Raw genomic sequence first — 17,386 nt, 5'->3', positions numbered from 1 at the left:
ATTGAACCACAATGTTGTACCACTGCACTACTATAATACTGTAAATCAACTATAATTCAATGAAAAGTTTAACATAAAAGAGTTCTGCATTGTGATATGTGGTTGTAATGGCAGTCATACTACAATATTTACATGTAACAAATCACCAAATCTTACATTTTAAATTTACACAATGTTATATGTCAAATATATTTCAGTTTAAAAATCTACTGAAATATAGTTTTCTTTCAGTGTGTTTTTTTCTTGTTCTTCACTTCAAACTGCTCATTTCGGCATGAAAATATTTTAATATGCAAATCTCCCTGCAAGACAATTTCTAATAAATACTGCCATCTCTCATAAAAATGTTAACTATAAACTTGTAACTAGCTCCCAAACTCTTACCTGATTTTATCTTCGAGTGCTAACCAGGGTATTCTTTACTCTGTGAGGACATTAATTTCTTCAGTTTTATTTCTGACGACTGTACACACTGATCCATTTTCTTGTATACTTTTATCTATAATTCCATACCTACTTCATTTCTGGGAAATTCGTTTTGTTAGACTGAAAGTAACACATTTGAACACTTTATAATAGGCACATCATTTCAAGACCTGTTGTTTATTGCATAAATCTGAACTTTTCTACAAGAAAACTTCATTGATATATTCATATTTCATGACAATATATTTCAAATGGTCTTTATATTGAAGAAGACGCTTGGCATGTCTGGTATAATACTATCTTGAGATTAAAATTATAATTAGGAGTCTGAGGGTGAATAAATGAACTGGCAATGGCTCATTATAGAAATAAATAAAATTTACACTTTCCTCATAATAGTGGAGGACTTTGCATTTCTTCTCCAGGCAAAGTAGAGACTTTGTACACTGGAGTTATGGCTTATAAGCAGAAAGGAGCTGACAGTTGGAAAGCACGCTGCTGTGATTGTACTCATGTCCACAAGGAACCGGCTGGGTGGATCAAAAAGAGCCAAAAGAACTTGACAGATGGAGGAAAGAATATAAAAGTAGACAAAGGTGCTCCCGAGGAGAAGGATGGATTTAGTAGCTCTGGACTCAGGGGAGGACCTGGAGGAGGCATCAGTCCTATGAATGTGCTGGACCTGCTGCTTATGTCTGTACAGAATGAGAACCATGGAGCTGCCAGCCCAGAGCGTGAGCCCCAAACATAAAACATCAGGGAATAACAGCAAGGCTGCAGACAAGGCGTGTCTGGTTTTTCTTCTCTTCTGGTCAATAAGAATAGTAGAACAGTATCCAAAATCTTTATTGCTTGTGTTGTTTCTGTCACTCATTTTGCTATTTATATAGATAGGAAAAATGACATTTACCAGCATTTGCAGGGTCCAACACAGGAAAATAGAGGGAACCACGTACTTGGGAGCTGTTACTTTCAGTGCTGCCCACCTGGAGTTCCAGGGACTGATCATGATCACCTGAAAGACACTCAAGAGGCAGATGCTACTGATGGACACTCCCCTCCCAACTCTGTGCAGAAAGAAGAGAAGTTTGCAGCCAAAATCACTGCAGATATGCTTCCACCCAAAGACTGCCATTGTGTGTGGGACCCCTTTAGAGAGGAGGACCAAGGAGTTGGCCACAATCAGGTGCTTAAGGATCAAATCTGTGGACCTTAACCTGTAACCCATGAAGTGAAGGACGATATAACTGCAAAGGAGTGAGAAATTCCCCAGAATTCCAACCACGGTCTGTGTTAAGATGATCATGCCTATTATGAGAAAGCTGCTGGCCATCCTCTCAGTTCACAGTCACTGCTACTTGTCTCGTGAGTTAGTGTCTGTATGGGAACATCAGGCGTGGGCTGCGTGCATCATGTCAATTGAAATCCAATATTCTCCACTTATCCTCAGGTCCCACTGGGAAGATTCTGCTTTATGCTTTTCTGCTACTAGTAGCCTTAAAAGGGTTCAATGTGTAACACTGAAAGAGCACTTAAAATGCAGAATTACTTGCTGAAGGCACTCCATGGTATCACTTCATTCTTCACAAATCCACGAGCCCAGGATTTCTGTGACTTCAATTTTTTCAGGGAAAGGTAAGACAGAGAGGTTCTTTATTTCTTGAGATCTGCTGCACAGGGCAGAGCAAGGACTTTAGAACCTCATTAGGCTGGTCAAGAGAGTGCACTGAACTACAAGCTCTGCCGAAAACCAGTTAGTTGTGTTCAAATAATAATCCATACCGATGCTTAGTTTTTATTTCACAACTTCTTACCTTGATTTTAGACCCATGGTCTTTTATATTTTCATTATAAGAAGATTCCTTTTTTGTAAAGCTTTATTCTGTAGGTCACTATGTACTATGTGTTAGGTTTTAGATATCTTAATACACATACATGGACTGCTGGCAGTAGAATATGTCATATGGCAGGAACCTGCCCAAGATTACGTAATGTCACGAAGATGAGAATAGCTCAGTATTGGGATGGTATTAGGATGTTTTTATGTCTGAAAAGCAGGTACAATGTACCCATCACAGGAATTATTGAATAAGCACAAGTAACATTGTAAACTTTCAGCCATAAAATATAATACATGATAAAAGAGGGTAAGCAAAAACTGAATTATTGTTGCTTTCAATTCATATACCTATCTATTTGTTAATTCCAGAGCTAAACAAAAATAGCAACAAAGAAATAAGATTTCTGCATGCCACTGACATACCAGGCATATATGTAAAATAGCATCTGCAAGGCATGTATTCTTGTACATTTTATAAATTCAGAGACTGGACTTTTGGATTGATAGTAGCCTATTTAAAAACAAAAAAGAATCAGCATGCTAGGAGACCACCAGCTGCTGCCTCTAACTTGCAATTACCATGTCAACTGTTCTTTAAATCTAAGAATAACAATAACCTCACCAGAATTAACACACTACAGAGGTTCTCAGTAGAGGCAAAGTTACTGTCTACACTAATTGCATCAGACATCCAGGATTGGAGCAACCCTTTCTATTCAAGTTGTTTCCATTTAGATACACTTTCTGCATGGGATTAGCTGATTTCTTCAGATCCATCATACATTTTATTGCAAACCTGTATGGATTAGTGGTGAACTTCTAGCCATCCTGAACATGGAGTCTATAATTCCTGTAAGGTAGATTCAACAGCAGATCGATTTTACAAATTTATTTTGCCACTTAAAATACAATTTTTTTAAGTTGAGAAAAATATCTTTATGGGAATTGTGTCACGTGTGCAGTTTCATTCTTTGTCTAGAAAAGGCTTTGATGGACATGAATGAGTTAAATCTAAGAGCTTTAACTCAGTGAGAAGCAAAGTTTTTCTCAGTAGAGTTATCAAATAGCTTAAATATTACCAAACGATAGACCATACACTTATTCACAAATGACATTTCCCCAATGTGGACTAGCATCCTTCTCATCACAAATATTTTTAAGCACCTTAAAAATCATGTTTTGCTGTAACTTGGGTTGAGTCACAACAGAAACTGTCAGAGGATTACATTTGATTGCATGAAGGGTCTTTAGAGATTGCTGTGGGTTCTAGAAACCAATCTCTCAGTATTAGCTCAGCTCGCGCCTCAGACTTACTCCACTTTTCTGCCTGCTGTTGGCACTGAATCAAGTTACTACACAGAAGATTGCCTTTGTCTGATATGATCTCTTCTCCAGACTCTTGATTTGACTTTCTCTTACAGACGCTGCTGCTCAGAATGAGATGGAAAACACTTACCTGACACCTTCCTACTGTCAGAAGAGGGGGCTTCCTGGTGGTCATTATACCCAGTGTCTGTGTGGGAGGGAGGCAACTAGATCATGATTTATGGGTTTGAGATGCTGTGTCCTCCCCCCTTCTCCCATCAAAGCTGCAATTATCATTTCACCTGCAGCAGTAATGGGAGTGCAGGCCTGGGATCTGAGAGCACTTCTGGAAACTTCTCTCTCAGTTGTTAATTACTGGAAACAATTACAAGTTTCTAGTTAGCACCCTTAGGAAACTAAAAGAGGGTTTCCAAGAGCCTTCTTAATTTCCATGATCCCTGAAGGCAGACAGGGTCTCACATTGAGGAAAGCTGGACTTTCTGAAGTCACACACATAAAGCACTGGCATAAACTGTGTGTCCCTCTACATTCTGTATTTCCCTGAGATATTTCTCTACCTTGAAACTAGTGCTCTCCTAATCTTCAGACCATTAAACTGAATGATCAATTAAAATGTTGTTAGAGAAATGGAATGGGACAAAAATACCTGGGAAAAACATTCAAAGAGATACAAGTAAAAGGAAGAACAAGGACACATCACTCATGATAGAAAATGTCAGCACAAATCAGAGCCAATTAATTGGATGACTTGCATAAATCAATGCCAATCAATATGGAGATGTTGTAGGAAAATTTACTTTATGATTATTGACCTCCATTAGCAAGTAGAATCAGACACAGAACCATATGAGGCTTCCCTAGTAGCTTAAACGGCAAAGCATCTGCCTGAAATGCAGGTTCCATCCCTGGGTTGGGAAGATCCCCTGGAGATGGAAATGGCAACCCACTCCAATATTCTTGCCTTGAGAACTCCATGAGCAGAGGAGCCTGGTGGGCTACCATCCATGGGGTCGCAAAGAGTCAGACACGACTGAGCGACTGACACACAACAGAACCACATATGTGGAAAAAAATGAGAAAGTTCAAAATGAGTGTCTCACAAATGAGCACTTAGTTCTGATGGCTCAACAGACAGATTCTACCATTCTTGTAAATACCAAATGAACCAATGCTCAATTACTTCATTCAAAGAGATAAAATAGTTACCACAGTGCTCTACATTAATTAATTAATTATGCTATTTTTCCAGAATGAGCACTTGATACCCTGATAATTAAGAATTATAAATTAGGAGTTGCAAGAGATCTGGCTTTTCATACAAATAAATTTACGTTTGATGCAGTGTCATGATGTAATCACTGCTGATTTTCAAGTCAGGGGTTTGGAGCCACACATGGTGGGCAACCAAGTCTGCACACAAACTCATCTAAATACTTACAGGCAGATGCAAACACCCATGTGCATTAATACTCACATACTTATGTATATAGTACTTACACAATTATAGTTTAAAACTCACAAACATTTGTGCACATGCTCACCACACACAAACTCACATCATATTCCTAAACACACGACACATATTCATATGAACTCACACGGTCACGTTCACCTTCATAAAATCAACTTACATGGTCTCTGTGTATCTCTGGATGATGATTTCATAAACAGAAGAACAGGTGTATCTCCAGACTTCTGGATAGAGGAAAATGGCATCCTTTCCTCTGCTTGTAATCCTTTCACCCTGCAACAATCCACAGACAATATTTGCTATAAGCTGCCTTAAAATTGCGCTTCCCTGGTGGCTCAGCTGGTGAAGAATATGTCTGCAATGTGGGAGACCTGGGTTTGATCCCTGGGTTGGGAAGATCCCCTGGAGAAGGGAACAGCTACCCACTCCAGTATTCTGGCCTGGAGAATTCCATGGACTTTATAGTGCATGTGAGCATTACCTACTCAGGGGTCAGGGGGTAAGAAAGATAGCGTGTTTCAGGGCATAACAGTGAACAGGTATGTATTCATCCCCAAATAAAACCATGGTGGGGAAAGCCTGGAGTGAAGGCATAAAGTCTGTATGGAAACACAGAAGACCCTGAATAGCCAAAACAATCTTGAGAAGGAAAAACAAAGCTGTAGCTATCTTGCTCCCAATTTCAAACTACACTATAAATAAAACTATAGGCATCAAAACAGTGTGGTACTGACACAAGATCAATGGACACATAGATCAATGGAACAGAATACATAGAACAGAAGTGAATCTACACTTAATGGTCAATTTCTCTATGACAAAGGAGACAAGCAGATACAATAAGGCAAGGATAGCCTCTTCAATAGATGGTGTTGGGAAACTGGAGAGCTACATGCAGAACAATCAGACTGGAATCATTTCTTATATCATATACAAAAATAAACTGGTATATACATACAATGGAATATTATTTAGGCTTAAAGAGGAGGAAATAATGATATATGCCACAACATGGATAAACTTTGAGAATACCATATAAAGTGAAATAAGCCAGTCACAAAAAGACAAACACAGTATGATTCCACTTTTATGAGATATTTATCGTAGTAAAAATCACAGCAGTAAGAGCAGGAAGGGAGTTGTTAGGGTACTGAGGAAGGAGAGATGGGTAGTTACTGTTTCAGTTTTGCAAGCTGAAACAAATTCTCTATCTTGTTTTCTATCTTCTCTTTTCATGAGTAGGAGCACATAACTTCAATACAAGCTCATTTGTCATATCCTCCTTTAGAGTTGATATTTTTGCTCTGTTTAAGAACCGTCTTTTCCTATGAGAGCTCAGAAATGTTCTGTTTTCCTCTAAAAGCATCATTTTATATCTTTAAAATTTACATCAGCAAACTATTCAGAATAATTTGTGATATAGGTCAATTGTAACTTGTCTCTTTACACTTCAAGTTAACCCACTTCCATTTCTTCTGGAAATGGTGTGCTTGCCTTTTTATTTGCTGTCATCTATCGTTGCCTCATCCAGTTTGACATCGCCTCACCCTTGGAGCTGGTTTTCTGTCAAACTTCCTGGTGACCCCATCTCTTCTTGTCTCTTCCAATATTTACAACTCCAGTGTGCCACACAGTCAAGTTTATTCTTGGGACCAGAAAGCTTCAGTGTGCCTTTTTGTTTAGAAGGTTAATTAGGTTCACGTCTTAAAGGGAACGTTGCACGGTACTGAGAGACAAGTTTTGCTCTCTTAAGTTTCCTCACAGCTTGTGTCAGCTTCTGTCCTAAATTATCAAGAACTTCTCAAACAACAATCAGCTTCAGATAATGTCTACAGTGTATTCTCCAGGGAAAAGGACAGGTTAATTAATTGATCAGCATAATAAAAATAATGCCTTCCTCTGAGGCAAAATTTGGGCAGGTTTCTTCGTGACCAACATTAAAAGATTTGGATTTCTTAACCTTCACACTTGCACTTGTGATGTAAACCTATTATGTGTATCATATCCAACTGGGCCTCTTTTTACCACCTCTGAGAAGGCTGATACAGACAAGAAGAACAAATGAAAACACAAAGCTCTTGCTGTTCTTGTGTCATGAATAATAAAGTCTTTCCTCTCAGACCCAGGAGTCTCATGCCTTCTGACAGCATCCATGAAGTTGACAGGATAATTTCTTATCTTGCATGTAGGATAAAATCTAAGACATTTCTTCACATTCTTTAATAGTCATGATGATAAGGATGTGATGCTGAGACAGACATGACTTTCTCAAAGAGAAAATTACAAAGATCTTACACAATCCTGGTTAGGGGATACGACAGTGCTTCCTGGAACAAGTGGAAATCTTCTTACCCAAGTTCTGGGCAATGTGGGAAAAGGACAGTTCTTTCAACAAATGAGGCTGGGAAAATTGGATATCCACATGCAAAAGAAGGAAGTTGGACCCTTACTTAACCCTACATACAAAAATTAACTCAAAATGGATCAAAGACCTAAATGTAAGACCTAAAACAATAAAATTCTTAGAAGAAAATACAGGGAAAAATTCACAACATTAGACTTGGCAATGATTTCTTTGGATTTGACACTAAAGGCACAGGTAACACACACTGAACCTCATAAGTTTAAAAAGCTTTTGTGTATCAAAGACAGAATTGTCAGAGTAAAAAAAAATTCACTGAATAAGAGAAAACATTTGCAAATCATATACCTGATAAGACATTAATATCCAAAATATGGAGAAAATTCTTAAACAACAACAACAACAAAAACAAAAAACCAACCGAGAAATAACCCAATTCAGGACTTGGGAAAGGCCGTTTCTCCATAGAAGATATACAAAAGACAAATAAGCACATGAAAAGATGATCAACATCACTATCCATTAGGGGAATGCAGATCAAAACTACAATGAAATGCCATCTTGCAGCCATTAAGATAGCTACTGTCAAAGCAATAGAGGACAACAAGTGATGACAAGAATGTGGAGAAATTGGAGTTCTATGCACTATTGGGCAGAAAGGTAAGATGGCACAGTCATTGGAAAACAGGATGGCAGCTCCTCGGGAAATCAAAAACAGAATAACTACATGATCGAGCAACTCTACTTCTGGCTATCTATACAAAAGAATCAGAAGCAGGGTCCCAAACAGATGTTTGATAGCTAAAACATGGAAACAATGCAACAGTTCATCAACAGATGGACAGATAAGTAAAATACAGTATAGACATAAAATTTAAAGAAAGGAAATTCTGCAATATAAGGCAATGTGAATGAAACGAGAAATGTGAACAATAAAGGAAAATTTCACTAAAATGATGCTGGGTGACCAGCAGGGGGAGCACTCACACATGTACCGCTGGATCGCAATACAGATCCCAGCAAGAAAGAGATGCTTGTTACCTTGCATTTTCTGACAGGAAGTGACACTACTTGACTACTACCACTAGCAACAGGAAGCCAGACAACAGCTCGACCAATGAGAGACAGTCACAACGCAATGAAAAGCCACTGCACTTTGAACTCTCAGTTTCCTCCAAAGGACTTTTTGTTTATAACAGCCCCTCCCAACTGCCTCTTCTCCTCTATAAAAGTTTCCTCTTACTTACTTCACTGGACTTCGATATGTTTCACCAGAGTTTGCTTGTCCCAAATTGCAATTCTCTGCTGCTCCTGCATAAACCCACTTGTCTGGTAAAATGCTGTTTTGTTGTTTTCGGTTAACAAGGGCATTAAGCTAGGAGCAATAGACCAGTCACAAAAGGACAAATACTGTATGATTCCACGTAAGTGAGATACTTAACAGCAGTCAAAATCATAAGAGACAGAAAGTAGAGTAGTAGTTTCCGGGGACTGGGGGAAGGGGAAAATGAAAAGTTAATGAATTGTTGTTTAATGGGCATAGAGTTTCAGTTTTACAAGATGAAATGAATTATGGAGCTGGATATGGTGATGTTTGCATAAAATTATGGATATATTTAATACCACTTATCTGTACAATTTAAATCGATAAGATGGTAAATTTTATGAGTATTTTTACTATGATTTTTCAAACCTCAAAAAACATCCAGGGGCTTGTCAAAGAAAAAAAAAAATAAAATCTAGTAAAGACATGAATTTGAGCAAACTCCAGGAGATAGTGAAGGATAGGGAAGCCTGGCATGCTGAAGTCCATGGGGTCGCAAAGAGTCAGACACAACTGAGAAACTGAACAACCCTAAAGACCCACCCCCAGGACCTGGCTCCAGAGACCCTTCCCTCTGCTCCCTCAAGATTTTAAACATCACATATTTGTGGGTGTGTGGGGTTACAGGCTTTGTAGAGCTGGGTCCCCCACCCCCACCCCCCTAGCCTCCAGAAGAGAAAAGGAGCTCCATGTGTTGCAAAATTAGAAACTAGAAGTTTGAGTTGGCTAGACTCTGACTTCAGAAGGGTGGAGGGAAACCTGTGACCCTGACATTCTTCATGGTGAGTAGCTGCCCCCTGCCCCAGTGGAGGCTGAGGACTGGAATCTATTCCCCACCCTAGAGCTTAGCCTTACTGGAGATGAAGAGCAGTTCCCGTTCTGTTGTTCCCCTACACCGTGCGTATATAACTTAGAATATTGGTGAAAAGAGACCTTCCAGCTCCAAGTGTGGGGAAGCAGGAGAGCTATTAAGAACCCCACCGTGGGCCTTGTTCAGCTCCTTGTCCCAGATGAAAAGTGTTGAGAGGTTACTGCCCTTCCTTCCTGTCTCAACCTAGAGTCTGAGAAACAGTTCTGTGAGAAGGGTAACGATGCATGCACGAGTCTGCAGTAGCCCCGCTGTTTGACTGTTGGACCCCGGCCAGAAGAAGGAGCACAGGGCAGGCGATTAAAACCTGGAGGGTAAAGGAGATGTGCTTTTTGCAGGCTTGGACAAGAGATCTTTTCCTGTGTTTGAGCAGCACACAGGTCTCTCTCCAGCCACAGGATAGAAGTGGCTTTCAAGCTAGGGACATCAAAGTTGAGCCCTGACGTGGGCAAGTTCTCCCCTTGCCCTCTCTCTACAAGGCAGTGCAACTCCAAAGAGGCCCAGGGTCAGGGGTGTTTTCCCAGAATCAGAGGCACTGTTCTTGTTGAGATTTAGAAAATGTCATCAGTGTCCAGGAGAAGTAATATTGGAAGGGTATTAGATGGAGGTATGATCTGGAGATATATAAGTGTGTGTGTGTGTATTATTTATATATATAAATATTTATATTTTTAAGGTAGATCCCAGGAAGAGCAAGTAAAGCCTAAGTATACATCAGGATCTGTCTTCTGATGTTACCCTGTCTGGAGACAATATGAACTTGACCCTAACATCTCCCCCTTGGGGGCACCATGGGAAAAAGGAGACCCTCCCTGTGCAGACTACATGCCTGTCATGATTACTTCATTGTGGGCTAAAGAAATCCTCCAGTAGTGGTGGGAGTGTTCATGAGGTAAGCACATGCTGCCTTAGGGGAAAATGAGGCAGACAGTGAGAAAGAGCCTGAGGCAGAATGCCTAGGAAATGAACAAACGGAGGGCAAAGAACAGCCAACCTGGTGGTGATGAATGGAAACACCCCCATCATCTTCATCTTCACCATCCACTCAAACACACTAAAGGAGCCAGGAGCCAGGTCCTTGTGGCTCCACGATAAACGCCAGACCACACTGATGCATCCCTGCCAGACTGTGTGTGGAACTTGTCTTTGAGCACAAAGATGTGAGAGATGTCTTCAGGCCTGTCATCACTCATTTGGGAAGATGAACCTGGTGCCTTCCATCCATACTTGATGATAGTATGCAAGAGCTTGTCCTTCACCTGGACAATTTGCACATCAGGAACACAGTGTCCTCATGTGGCCCTTATCTGCTTGGGCAGCCATGGTAATTCTCCAGCACCTGTGGGCTCAGTCACTTCAGTCATGTCTGAGATACCATGGACTGTAGCCCATCAAGTCTCCTCTGTCCATGGGATTCTCCAGGCAAGAATACTGGAGTGGCTTCCCATGCCCATCTCCAGGGGATCTTCCTGACCCAGGGATCAAAACTGCGTCTCCAGTGTCTCCTGCCTTGCAGGTGGATTATTTACCCACTGAGCCACCTGCGATAACTGCATCTCATGCACCACAGGAGACCTCCTGAGAGCACAGTGATTCTGGGGCTCTGCTAGAACCTCTACTCTGACCATTCAAGTTAAAGCAGACAAAGGTACCAAATGGCTCCCCAAACTCATCCACTTTCAGGTCATCTAGGTTGAAGCATTTGGAGGGCTGATTGGAGAAGCTGGTGGTTAAAAAAAAAAAAAAAATTCCAGCCAAAGTGGAGTCATCAAATAGGGAGACAATGTTAGTGGGGCGGTTCTCATGAACAGTGTCATGGAAGAGATGAGTGACGCACCATTGCTGGTTTGGGCCTGCAGGGGATGAGAAATTAGGGCCATGTAGCTCATCCCAGCTCCTCCCTGGGCTCTTCATTCTGACGGGATCAAGGACTGGAGCGGCAAACTGCAGCTTTTAAAGAAAGGGTCAGGCTTACACAGCAAGCAAACCTGCGGGCTGGGGTGCTGCTCATAGCAGTACACTTATCACCACGCATTCATCACTTAATCCTCCCAACATGAAGTTCACAGAAGCCAAGTCACCCTCCAGGTGGAAAAGATAGGACTGGAGAACTTGGAGGGTGGGCCCTCAGCCAGTGACCTTTTCCACATACCCCATGGCTGAAGCACTTCTCAAGTGTGAGTGGGTAGGTGAGAGGGCCATGTGACCAACCTCAGGTCACATTAAGTGGGAAATTTCTTCAAAAAAATGAGCCGTAAAGAATATGTGAAGCTATATTCAGTAGACTATTTGTAAATTTGTTAGTCATTCTGGAACTATTACAGGTGTTGTATCTGCGTTCCTGATATATGGAATGTGTAACTAACATATAATCTACTTGTGATACTTTTATATCTTATATTTCATTAAAAACTAAGATTTCCAGCATACAAGACAAAAGAAGTATTCTAAATATAAAATCAAACAGGTCTGGGTTGTGGTCAGACATTCTGCACTTCTGACAAGCAAGCTTCTGGGGGCAGCTGAGGCTGTTGGTCCATTCTGGACTCTGAGCATCAAGATTCTAAGGTTCTCACATTAACCGTGAGGATGAAGGTCTTGATGTTAGACTTTAATGTGTTGGTTATGCGTGTGGTAATTTCTAGGGCAGAGGTTCTCAGCCAGGAGGGATTTTGCCTTCCACTGTGTATGCCATGCTGGAGACATTTCTGTTCACGGAGAAGGGGTGGTGCTGTGACTGCTGACTAGTGAGTGGACGCTAGGGATGCTGACAAACTTCCTAAAGCACAGCCTCTACAAGAAACTATCCAGCTGAAAACCTCAGTGAGTACTCAAGTGGGGAAATACTGCACTAGGGGAACTTCTAAAAGCAAGCAGAGTCAGTGGATTCCAAACCAGAAGAGGGGAGAAATGAATGAGTAAAACAAATCCTAAGTCAATCAGCAAAGAGGTGATTAGAAAAAGAAACATAGAAGAATAGAAGAAACAGAAAGCATAAAGGGAGGCGGCAGATTTAGGTGCAAATATATTCGTTAAGCATATTAAGTATAACTGGAATTATCAGTTAAGAAAGATTCTCAGACTAGATTTTCCAAAAATGTGCCATTTATAATTGCTATATATAAAACCTAAGGATGCAGAAAGTTTTAAAGTAAAAGGATGGAAAAAGCATGGCATGAAAATACTAATCAAAAAATACTAATCAAAAGAAGCTGATGCATCTATATTAATTTCAGAGAAACAAGGCTTGACATGAAAAGGTCTTGCTCAGCATAAAGAAGCAGTTTCATAATGATAAAAGACTGAATTCACCAAAAATACAAAAAGTCTTCATTTTATGCCTCTATAAACATGGCTTCAAAATATTAACGCAAAAACAAAACAGGAAGAGTGGGCAAATCTAGAATTAAAAGTGGGAGTTAAGCAATTTCCTCAGTATTAATTTGTTAAAAGCTGAATTAATTTAGAAATGAATAGCAGGTCTGCCTACCACAAACAATAAACCTGGCCTTTTGGACTTTGCAGAATGTTGCTCCCATTGCTGACTATACCTCTTAAAGACACAAAGGGATTTACAAAACTCGACCACACATTGGGCCCAAAGTAAGTTTGGCTGTAATCAAACGATTTTTTAAAATACCAAACATATCCTCTAATTTTAGTGCAATAAAGATAGACATTGGTAGCGAATGTGTTAGAAAGTCTTCTTGAAAACAGCACTTGAAACAGTCATCCCTCAGTATACGTGGGTTCACCCCAGAATGCCCCATGAATACCAAAATCCATGTATGCTCAAGCCCCTTACGTTTAACAATTGCACACAACCTACACACATCCTCTTGTATACTTTAAATCATCTCTAGATTACTTATAATACCTACTGCAATGTAAATGACTCAATGGCTATGAGTTTGCGCAAACCCAAGGAGACAGTGGAGTACAGGGAAGCCTGGTGTGCTGCAGTCCACGGGGTTGCAGAGAGTTGGACACGACCGAGCGACTGAACAATAAATGCGGCAAGTACAAGTTCTGATGTTTGAAACTTTCTGGAATTTTTTTTCAAAATATTTTTGACACAAGGGTATGGAGGGCCAACGGGGGTGTAAATAACATTCTGGAGAGGAGAGAAAACAATTCTATTTTATTCTTAAAAATCCACTTACCTAGACCAGGGTAGCCAGACAGGGCTTGGTGATGATTGCTTTTCATAGAGACATAATTCATATACCATAAAACTCACCTTTTTATAGGGCACAACTGCATAGGTGTTAGTATATTTATCAAGTGGGGGAACCATCTCCACTAACTCCAGGACATTTCATCACCTCCAGAAGAAACCTGATACCCATTAAGGAGTCACTGTCCATTGCCCGCCCCCGACCCCTGACCTCAGCTACTTTGTCTCCAGAGATTTACCTATGTGGACATGTCCTGTAAATGAAAGCACACTACATCAGCCTTTTGTGTGTGCCTCCTTTTGCTCAGCACAATCTTTTTTTTTTTTTTTTTCAGGTTCCAACATGTCGCACATGTCAGTACTTCACTTATTTTTATAGCTAGGAAATATCCATTATATAGATACATTTACCCATTCATCAGTTGATAAACATTTGAACGGGTTCCGAAGTGGGGTGCACCATTTTACATCCTCATCAGCAGTATGAGGATTCCAGTACTCCCACAGCCTCACCAAACACCTGTTATCATCTGCAATAATACAAATGATTTTCATGTTGATCCTGTATCCTGCCGTCTTGCTAAACATGTTTGCCGCTGTGCTGTGCTGAGTTGTGACCGACTCTCTGCGGCCCCGGGGACTGTAGCCCGCCGGGCTCCTCTGCCTGTGCAGTTCTCCAGGCAAGAATACTGGAGTGGGTGGCCATTTCCTTCTCCAGGGGATCTGGCTGACCCAGGATCAAACCCGCATCTCTTAAGTTTTCTGCATTGGTAGGTGGATTCTTTACCACTAGTACCACCTGGGAAGCCCAAACAAGGTAGCTTTCTTTTCTTAGTGGATTTGTTAGGATTTCTTATGTAGAAGATCATGTCACCTGCAAATAGTGTTACTTCTTCCATTCCAATCTGCAAGCCTTTGCTTTTCCTTGACTAAATATTCTGGATAGAACATCCAGTATGGTCTGCAGAAGAGGCAAGAATGTTTTATTCCTGATCTCATGTGGAAAACACTCAGTCTTTCATCTCTAAGTATTGTTAACTGTGCGGTTTGGGAGATGCCTTTTATCAGATTAAGGAGGAGGTTCCCTTCTATTCCTAGTTTGAGTGTTTTTAATCACAAAAAGGGGTTAGATTTTGCCAGATGCTTTTTCTGCATCAATTGAGATGATCATGTGGTTCTCCCTGCATTTTATTCTACTGACATGGTATATTACATTGACTTTCTTGATATTAAACTAACCTTTCATGTTTGAGATAAATTACATTTGGTCATGGTATACAATTCTTTTTATATGCTGCTGAATTCGGGTTGTCAGCATTTTTGTATCTATGTTTCTAAGGGATAAATGCTCTGTAGACTTCTTTCATTTTGGTGTTTTCATCTGGCTTTAGCTATCAGGGTAATATTGGCCTCAAAGTAAGCTAGGAAGTGCTTCCTCCCCTTCTGTTTTTGGAAGAGTTTGAGAAGAACTGGTTATTAATTTTGCAAACGTTTTGGTAGAACTCAGTGAAACCATCGGGGCCTGTGCTTCTCTTTGGGGGTGGTTTTTACTATTAATTCAGTATATTCCATGTATTCCAGACACAAGGACATTTCTGCTGTACTTTCTATTCCACAGAAAAGGGATAAAACTCTACACAGCAGTCTCAGTTAGCTTTTGTCAATAGAGCAGTTCAGGTCAGATCAGGTTCTGCCCCCAGTGACTCATATAAAAGAATTTCTGCAATGTGCATCACAGCTCCTGCAGTGCTACTAAGCCAGCCATGGCCCACTTGTCCTCATCTAACTTGTAGGGCCAGCTTCTGTCTTTGGCTGGGCTGAAGAGGCTCTTAAACTACCAGAGGAAACTGAGGCATTTTCTTTCCTCTGGGACATTTGTGGAGTTCTGGTCTGGTTGCTCTGTAAGAGCCCACATCACACCCACAACACACTCTGGGGCTGTTTTTCCATCTGGAATACACAGCTGGGCAGGGGAGGACTGATGACAGGCATGTGCTGAGACTTTGGATATTCTGACGAGAACCAGGGACAGGAGAGACGGGCCTTCCTTCCGGCTGCTCTTTGTGTAATTTCTTGTGGGTTTGGAAAAGGGGAAGTGGCATCAAGTCCACTTCCTCGATCCCTCTGCCCTCTGTCCTCGACCACTGCCCAGCTGAGGTCTTCACCTCCAGGACCATCATCCCAGCCTCTTCCCTGGCTCCAGGCTTTGTTGACCCTGGAAAGATCTCCCCAAGTCTTACTGGTCCCCGTCCCTCAGGGCAAGTTCAAGCCCCTCACCCTGCTATTTAGAGGCTCCTCAGGATCTGACCCCTACACTCTGACTCCTCCACACTCACTGTTACGCTCAGTCTCACTTTCCCACTCTGCACACCGAGTTACTTGTTCCCCTGACAAATGAGAAGGAAGGCCTTCCAGGTAGAGGTTCATGTTACAGGCAAAAGACTGGAGATGCTGAAGCATGTGTGGGTTTGCAGGAACCAAGAACATTTCCCAGGGAGTGGAGACTGCTGAGACAGGGAAGATCTGAATCCTGGGTGCCAAGGTGACTGCATCCTTCCCTTTACTCCCCTAATCCAGGTGTCACCAAGTCCCAATATGCCTCCTTGGGAATCTCGTCACCCTCATTCCTGCCACTTCCCTCACTCCACCTGGTCAACCTCACTTAGACCCGAATTCTCTCAGGTTTCTTAGCATCATCCTGCCCTTCAATTCGGATGCTGTCACTACTTTGCCAAAACCCCCTGCGATTTCTTCTGCCTTCCAGGCTAAAGCTTCCATCTTCAGCTCACTCCAAAATACACGCCCTGGAGTCAGCCTCATCTCCTTATGCTCTCGATGCCTCTGTGCATCAGCAGTGGAGCTCAGATATCTCTGGACCACACATGTGAGGACTGTGACATCAGCAGTCTGCAAAGGACCACACTCAGCGCTCACATCTTGAGCAGCCCCTCCCACACTGACTCGGGCTTGGCCATGTGACTTGACTTGGCCTGTGAGGCAAGCAGAGGTTTAAAGGCACTTGGAACCTGCGACTTGGTCTCTTAGAAACTGCTCTGGAGCCATCAGCCATTGAATAAAGAGGTCCAGCCACCCTGGACCAGCCAAATGCTGGGAGAGGTACACCAGGCCTTGGCTGAGGGCCAGACTCGGGAGTGAAGAAGTCACCTTGAACGTTGCAGCCCCAGCAGACACCACACGGAGCAGAACCTTCCCGATGAGCCAAGCCCAGACTGCAGAATGATGAGGGATGATATGTTTCACTGTTTTAAGTCACTAAGTGTTGGGGGATGGGTTGAAAGGCAGGAAAATGTAAGTGGGACACCACGGATCATTCATTATTGGCAGGCTGCTGGCTAAGCCAGAACATTCAACATCATGCTGCAAGTGATTACACTACCCATGTCCCCACCCCATTATCTCCTCACTCACTCAGTCCTTCAAGTATTTACATTTAGGAAGGCACATGTATGTGTGTGTGAGGCAGCGGGGTGCACAGAGCATTAGGCTGAGGTTAAACCACAGGCCCTGTCCTTAGGAAATGAATGTCAGCTAGCATGATGAAGAAGAGGGTCTCCTTCGCCCTCACCCCCCA

At 41.7% G+C, this 17,386-nt stretch overlaps 1 pseudogene; it reads right to left on the bottom strand.

The window, feature by feature from the left end:
- Positions 1–936: 936 nt before the first annotated feature.
- LOC133055151 (vomeronasal type-1 receptor 4-like) lies at positions 937–1,759 on the bottom strand (annotated as a pseudogene).
- Between the last annotated feature and the right edge of the window lie 15,627 nt (positions 1,760–17,386).

The sequence above is a fragment of the Dama dama genome, chromosome 4 (genome assembly GCF_033118175.1).
Source record: "Dama dama isolate Ldn47 chromosome 4, ASM3311817v1, whole genome shotgun sequence".
Taxonomy (NCBI): Eukaryota; Metazoa; Chordata; class Mammalia; order Artiodactyla; family Cervidae; genus Dama; species Dama dama.
This window is presented reverse-complemented; position numbering and strand designations above follow the sequence as displayed.